This window comes from Ranitomeya imitator, chromosome 1, assembly GCF_032444005.1.
Source record: "Ranitomeya imitator isolate aRanImi1 chromosome 1, aRanImi1.pri, whole genome shotgun sequence".
Taxonomy (NCBI): domain Eukaryota; kingdom Metazoa; phylum Chordata; class Amphibia; order Anura; family Dendrobatidae; genus Ranitomeya; species Ranitomeya imitator.
In genome coordinates this window covers 332,016,439-332,034,905 of record NC_091282.1, presented here as the reverse complement: position 1 = coordinate 332,034,905, position 18,467 = coordinate 332,016,439, and the positions used below count along the sequence as shown (strand labels likewise).

Sequence of the window (18,467 nt, the reverse complement as noted above, 5' to 3'; positions counted from 1 at the left end):
TTACAGTTTTCGTCCTGCGTTGTCATTTTGTGACTGCAACTTCTGATTTGCTAGAAGTCTTGTATTGAGTTGTGACCTTTTGGAGCACTTCCGCAAACTCCTGGAGCGTTCTAGCAGGTCACAAGCTGCGGCGGCGATAGAAGGTGATGATGGCGGCAGGTAAGGCCGGGATCACACTTGCAAGTGCAATGCGAGAAATTTGCGCAAGTCTCTGGCCTCAATACCCGGCACTGCCGCCGGCACTCGGGACCAGAGCATTCAGCTGCATAGAAATCCATGCAGCCGCACAGTCCGGTCCCGAGTGCCGGCGGCAGTGCCGGGTATTGAGGCCAGAGACTTGCGCAAATTTCTCGCATTGCACTTGCAAGTGTGATCCCGGCCTAAGGATAAGAGCAGGGTCAGACCTTAGATCCAAAGCGTCAATCCAGCGGTAAAATGTAAGAATAAAAACCACTGGAGTGGTGCTTTAAAGTATCCAATAATATTGCAGAAATAAATCGTGGCTAAAATAATGCTCTTGCTGAAAATCACAGGAAAATTAGAAATTGGGAAAATATAATACAGCAGAATATACTTTATAACTCCTATCATACCCCAAATTTTAGTTTTTTAAAGTCATGTTTTTTTTTTCTTTTCCCAAGAGGCGCATAATTTATTTTTTCATCAACACACCCCTGTGAGGGCTTGTTTTTTGCTAGACAAGTTGTAATTTTACCATACAATGTACTAAAATACCAAACAAAATTTTTTTTTAAGGTGCTTAAATGAAAAGGTGAAAAAACATGCAAATTATCATTGTTTTTCGGGTTTTATTTTTAGGCTATACTTTGATAATTTGTCTATCATGGATACTACAATATCAGATATCTTTTTATATCTTTCTTCTCTCTTTCTGTGTCTGTCTACTTCCCTTCCCCATGGTAGCCCTTTGGTATGCTGCGATCACTGAGCATGACATCTAAATGGTTAAATAGCCGCAAACAGAAGCAGCTCCAGTCACTACTGCTGCAGGCAAATGTCAGCTGTACAATACAGCCGGTATCTGCCCAGTCTGGAGAAGGGTCAGCTGCTGAGCTCATACTACACGTGGGCTTCCTGACTGATATGCAATTTGCATCAATGTGGCCATGTCTCCAGTCACTCACCGAGAAAATAGAGAAGAATTGTGAAAGTGCGCACATTGCATACTGTCATGATTTGGAAATCTGCCGACTGACTGCAGAGATTTGTCATGAACCCTGTAAAGGGACCGTATTGATATAAAGTGACCTATTATTTAAATAAGTATTTGTTCCTATGGCAATTTCGGCCGAGACCAGTCTCCAGGTCAGCGGACAGTGAGAAAAAAACCCAGGAAGCGTGTACGGTATCTAAAATAGCACTGGTGTCCAGTGAGAAAATTGCAAGATTTCTACTGTTTTTAGTACAGATTGAGAATAGATCAGATGTTATCAGTGTATGGTGGGTGCTCGAGTAATATGTTTGAGGCCCTGCGGCTGTATGATTCATGGCTGTCAAACAGTTAAGTCATATAGTTTTGTTTGAAAAAAATTAAAATAATTTTATTTACTTCTTAATCAAAATGGCGCCGGTGTTCCAAAAGATCTTACGGCGCTGGCGCCATCTTGATGGAGCATAACTTCTAGCTTTTTCTGAATAACAAAGAAACAAAAACCTAAAACTGCAGAGATATCTAAAAAAAAAAAAAGTGTGAACCCACCCAAATTAGAAGCTGCCATTGGCTCTACAAAAAAAGTTTTATGAATGTCCTATCTTTTGTAGATGAGGGCTGAATTTTGTTCTGGGCGTTTGTTGTAATTGTAACCTTGCCAATGTTTCCTTGATTGATGTTGATCTACTTCTGTGTCATCAACCGTTTTTATCAAATTGGGACTGACACGTAAGCAAAAGGGAAGGGAATCTTTTTCCTACAAAAGCGCATTGTAGTGTGCATGGGCTGGAGAAGACTGATGTCGTAGGAGGCATCATCCACCACATCAGTCAGTAAAGGATGGAAGAGGATGAGAAAGCCGGACACTTCAGCTCTCGGTTACTTTTTTGGAGCAGAACAGCTCTCTTTTGTAAGTTATTCTGTGCTTTTGGTGTCAAACCTTACTAGATTTAGAAGGTCTTCACATGACCTAGAGTGAGGTGGGACCAATTTATGGGGAGTAACCCCTTCCTGGTCCTTAGCTACTTTTTTTTCTATTTTGAACATAAAGTACGTTTGATCTTTTCAAATCCAAAGTCGAATATTTTTGTAGCTCCATTGGAAATAGTATATAATCTTCATCAAATATTTTTATGGGGTCCCTTTTATTTTTTATTTTTTCAAGTGTTTGTTACAGATTGAGTTTTCCGATGGCAAACAAGACAAAAATTTTACACACAATATTTAGATTTGACTATGACTAGTTGCATGGTCTTATTGACACCTCTCCATTACTAAGCCGGCTTAATGTCACCTTACAATAGGAAGGTGACATTATCCCCTCATTACCCCATATGCCACAACTACGGGGCAGTGGGAAGCATCGGGCAAAGCTCCTGAATTGGTGGGCTGCTTTTTTTTTAGGCTGTGGGGGGCTATATCCATTACCAGCCTGAGAATAGCAGCCCGCACCTGTGAGTTTTGCCGGTTGGTTGTAAAATATAGGGGGGACCCCATGTCGGTTTTTTCTTTAATCCCTTCTCTAGCATGGGAGAACGGATGACAGCCGGCTTCAGCACCACACGCAGGGGACAGCGCTTACTGTATCGCTGCTTCCCTGTGGCCGTACGTGTGGTCCTGATGCGACACACGGCTGCCGCACGTGTGCCACACGGATGTGTCACACGGACACTGATATCTCCAGTTCTGTTTTTTTCCGGTACTGGACATATCAGCACGTGTGAAACCGGCCTGAGGCAGTAGCCATACTAAGAAGGTTGTGATTTGGAGGTGTACCAGGTGTTTTCTACTATAACCTTGTCTGGTTGTACCCACCTTCCTTTCACAATACCGGTTGTCTTGTCTGACTTTTTATGATTTTTTTTTTTTTTTACATGTTATGAGTAATATTTAATAAGATTTTTATTTTTTAACTATTCTGGCCTTGATTAAAGCGTTCTTCTTTGGTGGTCCATTTATATTTTTGCTTTATGGCCCAGTATATGGGATAATTTTGGTGTGTTTTACATTTTATAGTTTATCCCTAGATCTGTCAGCAGGATTGTGCACAGTAACCTACAGAACCTGTCAGGTGGGCTCCGTTATGCTGATTAAAGTGGCACCTTGGTTGATGAAATCCTTCTTGTGGTTGTTTAATCTTTATTTGCAGTTTTGAGTTAATGATTTGCTCATGCTTCGGGGCAGCCTGTTGGGGGGCGGGTTCCTTGTGGTGATCTGCTTACATATTCATATGTATGGCTTTTGACAGGTCACTTATTATCCCTCAGTGACCTGCCCCTTAGTTTACATAATGAATATTATATATAGCTTGGGAAAATAAAGACCTTCTGCATTCGGTGGCGGCTGCGCTGCAGCATGATCGCATCTATAATGTGTATATAATTCATTTGCTAGAGGGTATCCTGAAATTCATTTAAAAAAAAATCACTTTGAAAATGGCGCCGGCCGAGCCTGCGCAGTAGCAGTTATCGATGATCGGAAATCTGCTGCTGCGCAGGCGGCACCATCTTTGTAGAGAAAAAAAACAACTCTCTACAAGATTGGCATCTATCGGCGATCTCCGATAGGGAGCATGTCAGTGAGGGATCAGGGACCTGTCAGAAGCCATACACATGAATGCCTAATCTGAGCACCGCATAAAGACCCCCCACAGGCTGCCCCGAAGCACAAGCATATCGTTACCTGAAAATAAGGATTAAACAACAACCACAAGATGGATTTCATCAACCAAGGTATCATTTTAATCAGTATAACGGCGCTGACCTGACGGTGTCTGTCGGTTGCTGAGCACAATCCTACTGACAGGTTCCCTTTAAGCCAACAATGTTACATTGGTAGGGGGGTTCCTCTTTGATCTGCTGTTTGGAAAGGCTCTGCTCTTTTCTTCAACTCCTTTGCCTCTTGTTTTCTTCAGCTTCCTGGTTGGTTTGTACTTGGCGACCATGTAAGATTTTGCACTTGTTCAGAATGGACCTGCCACCTCCTCCTAGGTGATCGGAAGGAGCGTTAATAGGCGCCCCACCCCACCAGTGTATTAATCATAGCCTGTTTTAAAAGTAAACAATTTTCAATTCAAGGATAGCCCCTTAAAGGTGGGTTTTCACTAGTAATGCAGTTCATTTCCAATGTCCCTGTCCGAGCATTGCAACTTACTTCTAGAGAGCGCTGTACTTCTCAGTGTGCAGGTGAAAAAACATTCAGTGATGCTTCTTTACTAACCAAACAGATCTGGTGGCCTAGTTGGCTCAGCTGGATCTATGGCCTCTGCAGGAGGAGCACAATGCAAAGGCATCCTGGGAAGTCTGAATATTTGTGCTTTTATTTACTTTTAGGCAGTTTTCTTCCTATCATCAAATATATTTCTTTTTTCTTCACTAAATGCAAGATATAAGAGTGTGCAGTGCTAGTCATGACTTAAAAAGGTTGTCTCTCATTAACCCTGCTGTTCTGTTGGTCAAAAATGACCGACATTGAACTTCAATATTCTTTAAAATATTCAAGATGCGGCTCTGAAACCCGTGGCCGACCGACCCATCCTCATTTAAGTCAATCAACCACAAGTTTCAGAACCGCATCTTGAACACCCCAAAAAATACCAAAGTTCAAAATAGGTCTCCCCAGACCGAACAGAACAGCAGGGTTAAAAGGGTAAAATTGCGAGCGCAGCTCTGAAGCGGGCTGGATTGTTAGCATCCATGCTGCTGTGCTCCTTTGATGCCACAGAAGCAAAGTTGCCTGTGCTATAGACATCAAGGAGTGCACAGTTTGGGCCAGTTGTCAGTGCAGGAGGCAGGGGAACGGTGGGCTCCTGAAAATAGGAACACAAGACATCCCATTCCCCTTTAAGTTAGCCATTGATGTTACCAGAAACTGACAATTTCCGCTGCCTTTCCTGACTAATGTCCATTTTTTTTAATCTCATATTTTTCAACCATTGACCAACATCAATTAATCTGTCAAAAATATACCCTTTTTTTCTTTATAACTTGGCATTGCGTCATAACTAGGGATTGGGCCGACCTGTGAAAGTTCGGGTTCTGTTACCTGACCGAACTTTAGTCCAAACTTCGATTTGGATACCAGAACTTTAACCAAATTTGAACATGAACCTGAACCCCATTGAAATCTATGAGGACCTGAACTTTGGAGCTCTCTGCCTCCCTCCCTGGCTCCCTCTCTGCCTCTATCTCTTTTTGTTCCCAAACTTCCCTGGATGCTGGTGGGCTTACCTCACCCTCGATTTTAGGGGTGACAGGTTCCCTTTAAAACAGGCTTCCAGGAGAAGTCTGTGTTTGGAGATCAGCACCAGACACTGAGGCTATGTGCCCACGTTGCGGATTCGTGTGAAGATTTGTCAACACAGTTTTGCGGATTTCCTGCGGTTTTTGTGCGGATTCCCGCTGCGGTTTTACACCTGCGGATTCCTATTGAGGAGCAGGTGTAAACTGCTGCAAATCCGCAATGTGTGCACATAGCCTAAGTGTTCAGGTTTGCTCATCTTTGATTATAACTTGACGTTTTAAGTAAAGGATGCATGCAGTGCTCTTCTTCCTATTAATGAGATTGAATCTGAAATGCGTGCTCACAGGCCCATGTGTATAGAGACTTTAATATTGACTATTTTTCCTAAGCAAAGATCCAGCGATATTAATATCTGTGGGGATATGACTCTCACTGATAAGACGATTGAATGTGCCATGGAACACTTATATACACTACCCCTGAATTGGGCGGCATGTATCAGGTGTCAGTGTCACGTTCCCTTTAAAGGGATCCTGTTGTGTTCAAAATAGTATCAGACCTGCAGGCAGCATGTTATATTGCGTGAGGAGCTGATCAGATTGATAGACATTTTTCTATGAAAAATTTCAATTTAGTTTATTCACTGAAATCACTCCTATTTTGTATGTATATGAGTGCAGTGGGTGGTCCTACCCGGTGATTGACCATCTTCCCTGCATGACTGCATGTACTGATGGCGGTCTATCCCTAGTAGACCCGCCCACTGGACACATGTGTACCAACACCATGAACTGAGTGAATAAATTACTTGTGATACTGAATCTTTTCCACACACTTGGGCCTAGTGTGATCCGAGAAAATTTTGGATCTCAATCAGATCAATGTTCTTCTATGGGGCTGTGAACATGTCCGTTTTTAATTTTTTCCTCCGACCAAGCTGGTCCAAAGAAAAAAATCGCAGCATTCCCTTGCACTCAGCAATGCAAGTCTATGAGTCCATGGTAAACATTGGACTGCGCTCGGATGACATCTGAGTGCAGTCCGATTTCCAGAGACTGATAGAATGGAGAAGGTGGAGACATATTTTTTTTTTCCCATCTTCCCATCCGAGAGGATCGAATCTCACTCAGATCAGAGTGTGATTAGCGTAATCTGCATGATTCTCTGGGATGAGAGAATGTACGCTGGTGGGACCCTAGCCTCAGGATGTAGTTATTGTGCCAATTTATTGTAAAAATTCCTGACCTACTCTCTGTGCATGAACTTCTGTAGACCCCCCCGACCCCCCATTCATTTGAATGGGATAAAATCTGAAATTTCTCCATGATTCTGCTAGGTGTGAGTTTCCCATTTGAGTAATGGTGGGTGGAGGCTCAAGTTTCTTTGCGTTGGTATTATTGTCTCTAGAATACTTTGAGGAAGAATCACAACTATGGCAGACAAAGAAGGGTCAGGACTTCACAAATACATGGAACATGATATCTTGCGGCTTTGGATTGTTTAGGCTCTCAAACATAAGGTTAGGTTAAAAGCAGATCTAGAACTGGAGGCAATGCCAAGTTAGTAGTTGTTCTACCATAAGCTTCCACTTTTATTCCTTTAAGAGGTACTTTATAAACTATGGACTTCATATTAAAGGGTTGTTAATTAAAAAGAAGATGCTTAAATAACAAGTTTGACAACTTACTGGTGCACTTCAATTATCTTAGGTACCCCAATGTTGAGAGGTCCCCACTGGTCCTTTGTTCAGCAGCTCCAGGTATGGTCCTGGGGATAGAGCTTCCTCTATGAATGCTCTTTTTAGCTGCTAAGCCAAACCCCTCTTATGACATGGCAAATACGTAGACAATAAAAGGTGCAGATTTTAGGTATTAAATGGAGCCAAACTCTACTGTATGTAAGACAGCACCAACTCCCACTGAATGCTCTGCAAAGAGATGGGACACATTAGCCCCACATATTTTATACCAAAGAAATCAAGTAATGCATACATAATTATACTCCTTTGATTTCCATCCGTATACGCAGCATAAAGTGCAGGTGCAAAATTTTGACCCTTTGACACAGCTGTGCCTTTTTTTTAATCGTTTATGAATAACACAGTGAATAAATTAGGCAGTCAGCCAGCCCCCTTCACACACAGTACTAATGAGGTCCAGAGACGGGAAGCTCTTCTGTTTCTAGCACACGGTTGGAAATGCAGATGCTGAACACGGGACCAGGGACCCCTTTAAGGTCTTGTTTATGTGGTGCAGTTTGTATCACAAATTGTGCTATGTGATGGGCTTGTTATAGTGATATATCAGTAGGGATTTGAGAATAGTAAGATTAGAAACGTTCCAGCTTTAACGGTTTTAAGTTATTTCTAAACTGTTTCAATTATTTCCAATAATTTTTTTCCAACTTATTGGACATGGAGGTCTGTAAGTGATTCACAATAACTGCTGCTCACTTGATGCCACCCACGGTTGCCAGTGTCGGGTGCACTTTCTATTGGGTGCCTTGTGATTAATCAGATGTACACAGTGATGTGTCAGTCTGAATGTACAGATGACCACGCTAATTTTGATGTGTGAGGTACTACATGCATAAGTCACAGAGTGAATCCCTACACTGCAGTCAATAAAACTTACCGTACATTAGTATTCCAATATTGTTGCATCACTGTACTAGAGGTTAGGAGAATTGTACAGTTTTCCTAGGCAAGTTCACTCCTCATATAAAAATTACACTGTTGAACTGCCCTGAAATTCTGTACCAAATTTGGCAATTAATTCAGCATATGTGTAAGAATTGTACTATAGTTTATATGAATGGACATTTTTGCATATTTACATCTGCTTTATTTATGCTAGTTGTGTTTTTTTTATTGTTAAATATTAACAAGGATTAAAAGTGGTGTCCACGATTAGAAAAACTGTCCACTTCTTCCAGTAACATTTTGGTATTGCAGCTCAGCTCTTTTTATTTAGTTACCTGCTCCTCGTTCCGGCGCCACTCCATCTTCAGCGTCTTCTGCACTGACGTTCAGCAGAGGGCGCACACTAACCACGTCACCGCGCCCTCTGACCTGAGCATCACTGCAGAAGACAGAGCGACGCCCGGAACGAGGAAAGGTGACTATCTCGCAGCGCTCCCCTCCCCGTATACTCATCTGCTCCTGGCGCTGTGCAGTCCCTGCTTCCCCGACGCCGCAGCTTCATCCTGTACTGAGCGGTCACCGTTACCACTCATTACAGTAATGAATATGCAGCTCCATCCCTATGGGAGGTGGAGCCGCATATTCATTACTCTAATGAGCGGTACCATGTGACTGCTCCGTACAGGAAGAATCTGCTGCTGCTGGCGCCGGGGAAGCCAGGGACCTGCAGTGACCGTGCCAGGAGTAGGTAAGTATAATTTCACAGCCCCTGCTCCCCCTCCCCTGCCGACCCGTACGTATGACTCGAGTATAAGCCGAGAGGGGGACTTTCAGCCCAAAGAAGTGGACTGAAAATCTCGGCTTATACTTGAGTGTGTGTGTGTATGTGTACGTGTGTATATATATATATATATATATATATATATATATATATATATATAATCTCAAGGTTTTGCTTTTTGCTTCATTCTTTTTTGTGTTTTTTCATTTAAGATGAAACTTAAATTAAATGAATATAATAATAACAAAGAATTTGTGATTGCAATCATTTTCAGGAAGAAACGGAGTATTATCTGACCGAATTGCAAGGGTCTCAATACTTTTGGCCACAACTGTATGTATGTGTATATGCCAAAAGTATTGACACCCCTGCAATTCTGTCAGATAATACAGATAAAGCAAAACCTTGATCATTTCACACAAAACTCCAAAAATGGACCAGACAAAACTATTGGCACCCTCAGCCTAATACTTGGTTGCACAACCTTTAGCCAAAGTAACTGCGACCCACCGCTTCCGGTAACCATCAATGAGTTTCTTACAATGCTCTGCTGGAATTTTAGACCATTCTTCTTTGGCAAACTGCTCCAGGTCCCTGATATTTGAAGGGTGCCTTCTCCAAACTGTTATTTTTAGATCTCTCCACAGGTGTTCTGTGGGATTCAGGTCTGGACTCATTGCTGGCCACCTTAGAAGTCTCCAGTGCTTTCTCGCAAACCATTTTCTAGTGCTTTTTGAAGTGTGTTTTGGGTCATTGTCCTGCTGGAAGACCCATGACCTCTGAGGGAGACCCAGCTTTCTCCCACTGGGCCCTAGATTATGCTGCAAAATTTGTTGGTAGTCTTCAGACTTCATAATGCCATGCACACAGTCAAGCAGTCCAGTGCCAGAGGCAGCAAAGCAACCCCAAACCATCAGGGAACCTCCGCCATGTTTGACTGTAGGGACTGTGTTCTTTTCTTTGAATGCCTTTTTTTTCTCTCCTGTAAACTCTATGTTGATGCCTTTGCCCAAAAAGCTCTACTTTTGTCTCATCTGACCAGAGAACATTCTTCCAAATCGTTTTAGGCTTTTTCCAGTAAGTTTTGGCAAATTCCAGTCTGGCTTTTTTATGTCTCGGGGTAAGAAGTGGGGTCTTCCTGGGTCTCCTACCATACAGTCCCTTTTCATTCAGACGCCGATGGATAGTACGGGTTGACACTGTTGTACCCTCGGACTGCAGGGCAGCTTGAACTTGTTTGGATGTTAGTCGAGGTTCTTTGTGCGGATGTTGGATAATCTTGCGTTGAAATCTCTTGTCAATTTTTCTTTTCCGTCCACATCTAGGGAGGTTAGCCACAGTGCCATGGGCTTTAAACTTCTTGATGACACTGCGCTTGGTAGACACAGGAACATTCAGGTCTTTGGAGATGGACTTGTAGCCTTGAGATTGCTCATGCTTCCTCACAATTTGGTTTCTCAAGTCCTCAGACAGTTCTTTGGTCTTCTTTTCTCCATGCTCAATGTGGTACACACAAGGACACAGGACAAAGTTGAGTCAACTTTAATCCATGTCAACTGGCTGCAAGTGTGATTTAGTTATTGCCAACACCTGTTAGGTGCCACAGGTAAGTTACAGGTGCTGTTAATTACACAAATTAGAGATGCATCACATGATTTTTCGAACAGTGCCAATACTTTTGTCCAACCCTTTTTTATGTTTGGTGTGGAATTATATCCAATTTGGCTTTAGGACAATTCTTTTTGTGTTTTTTCATTTAAGACAAATTAAATGAAGATCATAATAACAAAGAATTTGTGTTCGCAATCATTTTCAGGAAGAAACTGAGTATTATCTGACAGAATTGCAGGGGTGGCAATACTTTTGGCCACAGCTGTGTGTGTATATGTGTGTATATATATATATATATATATATATATATATATATATATATATATATCTATATATATAATTGTCTAAGGGTTTTTCCGTCTGTCTGTCTGTCCTGGAAATCCCGCGTCTCTGATTGGTCGAGGCCGCCAGTATCGACGTAGATGTCATAATGGTTGCCATGGCGACGATGATGTCATAAAGGTTGCCTCGACCAATCAGCGGCGGGCACAGTCTGCCGCGAATTCTGGAATCATCATTGTCCATATACTACGGGGACATGCATATTCTAGAATACCCGATGCGTTAAAATCGGGCCACAATCTAGTATATATATATATATATATATATATATATATATATATATGTATGTATACACACACTGGTGTGACCTCAGCCTTAGACACTTGTACTAGATAACATATTTTGCAATTTAGTATAATGAGGTTAGAAGAAACCTAGGTGGGATCTAGTTTCCCTGTCTGCTGTCCTGCCTTGCACCCCAATAGTTGTACATTGAGCCTCCTATTAGCGGGACTCTCCATTTGTCTCTTGTTTATATTACCTGACAGCAAGTGCAAGTTTCTTTTGTTGTCAAGGTCAGTGAGTCATGTGGAGCTCTGCTCAGCATTCTTCACCACACCTCACTTGCTTAAAGTTCAGAAAGTCCTCGCAGCAGTGGCTCAAGTTCAAGTTGTGCAACCAGCAATTTGTAAGCCGATCACAATATGCTGTGACTTTTCAGCAGTGGTCACATTCTTTAGGCAGGATATTTGCCCCAGACGTACGGTATGTTTTAGGTATAAATCAAATGATTCCAAATGTTACTTACCTATACGAATATATACAGGGGAACAAACATATGCAAATACTGGCTCGCGCTTGACAGGGTTTTTTGCATACTGTGCAGCCTATTACACCATTCAATTCTGCACAAACAAATATATTATTTAAAACGTATTTTTAGAAGGGTTGTCCCTAAGCAGGCGCTGTATGGCAAAATAATTTTTAACTTTTATTTTGCATTTGTTAATAGTGCATTCCTAACCTAATGATACTTAAAGGGAACCTGTCACGCCCCTCAGGCGTTTGTAACTAAAAGAGCCACCTTGTGCAGCTGAAATAAACGTTTATAAAATGTGCCCCCTCATACCCGGAAATGTTCCCGGAGGCGGGTCTTTCCTTCCTAATCAGACGCAGCACAGCCGTCACTCCGGATCTGTACGCGCCGGGTCCTCTTGCTGCATTATCGTCCACGGCGCCTGCGCTGTAAGTACGAAGGGCAGCGCCACTGCGCACGGCCGGAAAAAAAATTTTAATGTGCAGTCGCCGGGGACGATAGTGAAGCAAGAGGAGGCGGCACCCGGCGCGCACAGGCCCGGAGTGACGGCTGTGCTGCGTCTGATTAGGAAGGAAAGACCCGCCTCCGGGAACATTTCAGGGTATGAGGGGCCACATTTTATAAACGTTTATTTCAGCATGTGCAGGCATCATAACTAAGGCTACGTTCACATTAGCGTTTTGTGGGGCTGCGTCGGGCTCAACCGCGGCGACGCATGCGTCATGCGCCCCCATATTTAACATGGAGGGCGCATGGACATGCGTTGTCTTGCGTTTTGTGACGCATGCGTTTTTTTGGCGCAACAGAAAACGCTGCATGATGCAGTTTTTTCTGCGCCAAAAATCATGAAAAAATGAACGCATGCATCACAAAAAGCTGCGTTTTGCATGCGTTTTTGCATGCGTTGCGTCGCCGGCGCAGCACCGCAAAACGCTAATGTGAACGTAGCCTAAAAGAGCCACCTTGTCAGAATGTCAAGGTGGCTCTTTTAGTTACAAAGGCCTGAGGGGGGTAACAGGTTCCCTCTAAAGGCAATAAACGGGTCAGATGGGTTGATAAATGAATAAAAAGGCAAAGTGCTTGTAAAAACATGTGACTTTGCTATTTACCTCTTATTGAAAATCCCGTCCATTTTTGTTGTCTAAATTATCAGCCACTTCTGCAGTCTATTAGAGGTTCCCAGTTTCCCCTTCATAGTGTGTGCTTGTAAGCACTTTGCTTTAACCCCTTCCCGACCCATGACGCCATGTAGGCGTCATGAAAGTCGGTGCCATTCCGACCCATGACGCCTATGTGGCGTCATGGAAAGATCGCGTCCCTGCAGGCCGGGTGAAAGGGTTAACTCCAATTTCACCCGATCTGCAGGGACAGGGGGAGTGGTAGTTTAGCCCAGGGGGGGGGTGGCTTCACCCCCTCGTGGCTACGATCGCTCTGATTGGCTGTTGAAAGTGAAACTGCCAATCAGAGCGATTTGTAATATTTCACCTATTATAACGGGTGAAATATTACAATCCAGCCATGGCCGATGCTGAAATATCATCGGCCATGGCTGGAAATACTAATGTGCCCCCACCCCACCCCACCGATCGCCCCCCCAGCCCCCCGATCTGGCCGGTACACTGCTCCGGCTCCCCTCCGTCCAGTGCTCCGCTCCCCCCCGTGCTCTTGTCCGCTCCCCCCGTGCTCCAATCACCCCCCCCCGTGCTCCGATCACCCCCCCTGCACTCCGATCCACCCCCCCCGGTGCTCCGTTCCACCCCCCCGTGCTCCATTCCAGCCCCCCCGTGCTCCGTTCCACGCCCCCCGTTCTCCGTTCCACCCCTCCCGCGCTCCGATTCCCCCCCCGGTGCTCCGATCCCCCCCCCCGTGGTTCCCCCCACCCCATCATACTTACCGATCCAGCCGGGGTCCCGTTCGTCTTCTCCCTGGGCGCCGCCATCTTCCAAAATGGCGGGCGCATGCGCAGTGCGCCCGCCGAATCTGCCGGCCGGCAGATTCGTTCCAAAGTGCATTTTGATCACTGAGATATAATCTATCTCAGTGATCAAAATAAAAAAAATAATAAATGACCCCCCCCCTTTGTCACCCCCATAGGTAGGGACAATAAAAAAATAAAGAAATTTTTTTTTTCCACTAATGTTAGAATAGGGGTAGGGTTAGGGTTAGGGCTAGGGGTAGGGTTAGGGGTAGGGTTAGGGGTAGGGGTAGGGTTAGGGCTAGGGTTAGGGCTAGGGTTAGGGTTTCGGTATGTGCACACGTATTCTGTTCCTCTGCGGATTTTTCCGCTGCGGATTTGATAAATCCGCAGTGCTAAACCGCTGCGGATTTATGGCGGATTTACCGCGTTTTTTTCTGCGCATTTCACTGCGGTTTTACAACTGCGATTTTCTATTGGAGCAGTTGTAAAACCGCTGCGGAATCCGCACAAAGAAGTGACATGCTGCGGAATGTAAACCGCTGCGTTTCCGTGCAGTTTTTCCGCAGCATGTGTACAGCGATTTTTGTTTCCCGTAGGTTTACATTGAACTGTAAACTCATGGGAAACTGCTGCGGATCCGCAGCGTTTTCCGCAGCGTGTGCACATACCTTTAGAATTAGGCTATGTGCACACTGTGCGGATTTGGCTGCGGATTGGCCGCTGCGGATTCGCAGCAGTGTTCCATCAGGTTTACAGTACCATGTAAACATGAAAAACCAAATCCGCTGTGCCCATGGTGCGGAAAATACCGCGCGGAAACGCTGCGTTGTATTTTCCGCAGCATGTCAATTCTTTGTGCGGATTCCGCAGCGTTTTACACCTGTTCCTCAATAGGAATCCGCAGGTGAAATCCGCACAAAAAACACTGGAAATCCGCGGAAAATCCGCAGGTAAAACGCAGTGCCTTTTACCCGTGGATTTTTCAAAAATGGTGCGGAAATATCTCACACGAATCCGCAACGTGGGCACATAGCCTTAGGGTTAGGGTTGGAATTAGGGTTGTGGTTAGGGGTGTGTTGTGGTTAGGGTTAGGGGTGTGTTGGGGTTAGGGTTGTGGTTAGGGGTGTGTTGCGGTTAGGGTTGTGATTAGGGTTATGGCTACAGTTGGGATTAGAGTTAGGGGTGTGTTGGGGTTAGTGTTGGAGGTAGAATTGAGGGGTTACCACTGTTTAGGCACATCAGGGGTCTCCAAACGCAACATGGCGCCACCATTGATTCCAGCCAATCTCGTATTCAAAAAGTCAAATGGTGCTCCCTCACTTCCGAGCCCTGACGTGTGCCCAAACAGTGGTTTACCCCCACATATGGGGTACCAGCATACTCAGGACAAACTGCGCAACAATTACTGGGGTCCAATTTCTCCTGTTACCCTTGTGAATCTAAAAAAAATGCTTGCTAAAACATAATTTTTGAGGAAAGAAAAATGATTTTTTATTTTCACGGCTCTGCGTTGTAAACGTCTGTGAAGCACTTGGGGGTTCAAAGTGCTCACCACATATCTAGATAAGTTCCTTGGGGGGTCTAGTTTCTAAAATGGGGTCACTTGTGGGGGTTTCTACTGTTCAGGCACACCAGGGGCTCTGCAAACGCAACGTGACACCCGCAGACCATTCCATCAAAGTCTGCATTTCAAAAGTCACTACTTCCCTTCTGAGCCCCGACGTGTGCCCAAACAGTGGTTTACCCCCACTCATGGGGTATCAGCGTACTCAGGAGAAACTGGACAACAACTTTTGGGGTCCAATTTCTCCTGTAACCCTTAGGAAAATAAAAAATTCTGGGCTAAATAATTATTTTTGAGGAAAGAAAACGTATTTATTATTTTCACGGCTCTGCATTATAAACTTCTATGAAGCACTTGGGGGTTCAAAGTGCTCACCACACATCTAGATAAGTTCCTTTCGGGGTCTAGTTTCCAAAATGGGGTCACTTGTGGGGGGTTTCTACTGTTTAGGCACATCAGGGGCTCTGCAAACGCAACGTGACGCCCGCAGAGCATTCCATCAAAGTCTGCATTTCAAAACGTCACTACTTCAATTCCAAGCCCCGGCATGTGCCCAAACAGTAGTTTACCCCCACATATGGGGTATCACCGTACTCAGGAGAAACTGGACAACAAATATTGGGGTCAAATTTCTCCTGTTACCCTTGGGAAAATAAAAAATTCTGGGCTAAATAATTATTTTTGAGGAAAGAAAACGTATTTATTATTTTCACGGCTCTGCATTATAAACTTCTATGAAGCGCTTGGGGGTTCAAAGTGCTCACCACACATCTAGATAAGTTCCTTTCGGGGTCTAGTTTCCAAAATGGGGTCACTTGTGGGGGGTTTCTACTGTTAAGCCACATCAGGGGCTCTGCAAACGCACCGTGACGCCCACAGAGCATTCCATCAAAGTCTGCATTTCGAAACGTCACTACTTCACTTCCGAGCCTCGGCATGTGCCCAAACAGTGGTTTACCCCCACATATGGGGTATCAGCGTACTCAGGAGAAACTGGACAACAACTTTTGGGGTCCAATTTCTTCTGTAACCCTTGGGAAAATAAAAAATTCTGGGCTAAATAATTATTTTTGAGGAAAGAAAACGTATTTATTATTTTCACGGCTCTGCATTATAAACTTCTATGAAGCACTTGGGGGTTCAAAGTGCTCACCACACATCTAGATAAGTTCCTTTGGGGGTCTAGTTTCCAAAATGGGGTCACTTGTGGGGGGTTTCTACTGTTAAGCCACATCAGGGGCTCTGCAAACGCAACGTGACGCCCACAGAGCATTCCATCAAAGTCTGCATTTCAAAACGTCACTACTTCACTTCCGAGCCCCGGCATGTGCCCAAACAGTGATTTACCCCCACATATGGGGTATCAGCGTACTCAGGAGAAACTGGACAACAACATTTGGGGTCAAATTTCTCCTGTTACCCTTGGGAAAATAAAAAATTGCAGGCTAAAAGATCATTTTTGAGAAAATAATTTTTTTTTTTAATTTTCATGGCTCTGCGTTATAAACTTCTGTGAAGCACTTGGGGGTTCAAAGTCCTCACCACACATCTAGATTAGTTCCTTTGGGGGTCTAGTTTCCAAAATGGTGTCATTTCTGGGGGATCTCCAATGTTTAAGCACACAGGGGCTCTCCAAACGTGACATGGTGTCCGCTAATGATTGGAGCTAATTTTCCATTTAAAAAGCCAAATGGCGTGCCATCCCTTCCGAGCCCTGCCGTGCGCCCAAACAGTGGTTTACCCCCACATATGGGGTATCAGCGTACTCAGGACAAACTGGACAACAATATTTGGGGTCCAATTTCTCCCATTATCCTTGGCAAAATAGGAAATTCCAGGCTAAAAAATCATTTTTGAGGAAAGAAAAATTATTTTTTATTTTCATGGCTCTGCGTTATAAACTTCTGTGAAGCACCTGGGGGTTTAAAGTGCTCAATATGCATCTAGATAAGTTCCTTGGGGGGGTCTAGTTTCCAAAATGGGATCACTTGTGGGGGAGCTCCAATGTTTAGGCACACAGGGGCTCTCCAAACGCGACATGGTGTCCGCTAACAATTGGAGCTAATTTTCCATTCAAAAAGTCAAATGGCGCGCCTTCCCTTCCGAGCCCTGCCGTGTGCCCAAACAGTGGTTTACCCCCACATATGAGGTATCGGCGTACTCGGGAGAAATTGCCCAACAAATTTTATGATCCATTTTATCCTACTGCCCATGTGAAAATGAAAAAATTGAGGCGAAAAGAATTTTTTTGTGAAAAAAAAGTACTTTTTCATTTTTACAGATCAATTTGTGAAGCACCTGAGGGTTTAAAGTGCTCACTAGGCATCTAAATAAGTTCCTTGGGGGGTCTAGTTTCCAAAATGGGGTCACTTGTGGGGGAGCGCCAATGTTTAGGCACACAGGAGCTATCCAAACGCGACATGGTGTCCGCTAACGATGGAAATAATTTTTCATTCAAAAAGTCAAATGGCGCTCCTTCCCTTCCGAGCCTTACCATGTGCCCAAACAGTGGTTTACCCCCACATGTGAGGTATTGGTGTACTCAGGAGAAATTGCCCAACACATTTTAGGATTCATTTTATCCTGTTGCCCATGTGAAAATGAAAAAATTGAGGCTAAAAGAATTTTTTTGTGAAAAAAAAGTACTTTTTCATTTTTACGGATCAATTTGTGAAGCACCTGGGGGTTCAAAGTGCTCACTATGCATCTAGGTAAGTTCCTTGGGGTGTCTAGTTTCCAAAATGGGGTCACTTGTGGGGGAGCTCCAATTTTTAGGCACACGGGGGCTCTCCAAACGTGACATGGTGTCCGCTAAAGAGTGGAGCCAATTTTTGATTCAAAAAGTCAAATGGCGCTCCTTCCCTTCCAAGCCCTGCCGTGCGCCCAAACAGTGGTTTACCCCCACATATGAGGTATCAGCGTACTCAGGACAAATTGGACAACAACTTTCGTGGTTCAGTTTCTCCTTTTACCATTGGGAAAATAAAAAAATTGTTGCTGAAAGATAATTTTTGTGACTAAAAAGTTAAATGTTCATTTTTTCCTTCCATGTTGCTTCTGCTGCTGTGAAGCACCTGAAGGGTTAATAAACTTCTTGAATGTGGTTTTGAGTACCTTGAGGGGTGCAGTTTTTAGAATGGTGTCACTTTTGGGTATTTTCAGCCATATAGACCCCTCAAACTGACTTCAAATGTGAGGTGGTCCCTAAAAAAAATGGTTTTGTAAATTTCGTTGTAAAAATGACAAATCGCTGGTCAAATTTTAACCCTTATAACTTCCTAACAAAAAAAAATTTTGTTTCCAAAATTGTGCTGATGTAAAGTAAACATGTGGGAAATGTTATTTATTAACTATTTTGTGTCACATATCTCTCTGGTTTAACAGAATAAAAATTCAAAATGTGAAAATTGCGAAATTTTCAAAATTTTCGCCAAATTTCC

At 43.8% G+C, this 18,467-nt stretch overlaps 1 protein-coding gene across 3 annotated transcripts in view; it reads left to right on the top strand.

The window, feature by feature from the left end:
• KIAA1671 (KIAA1671 ortholog) overlaps window positions 1–18,467 on the top strand; it is a 225,434-nt gene that overhangs the window by 25,460 nt on the left and 181,507 nt on the right. The window lies entirely within an intron of this gene.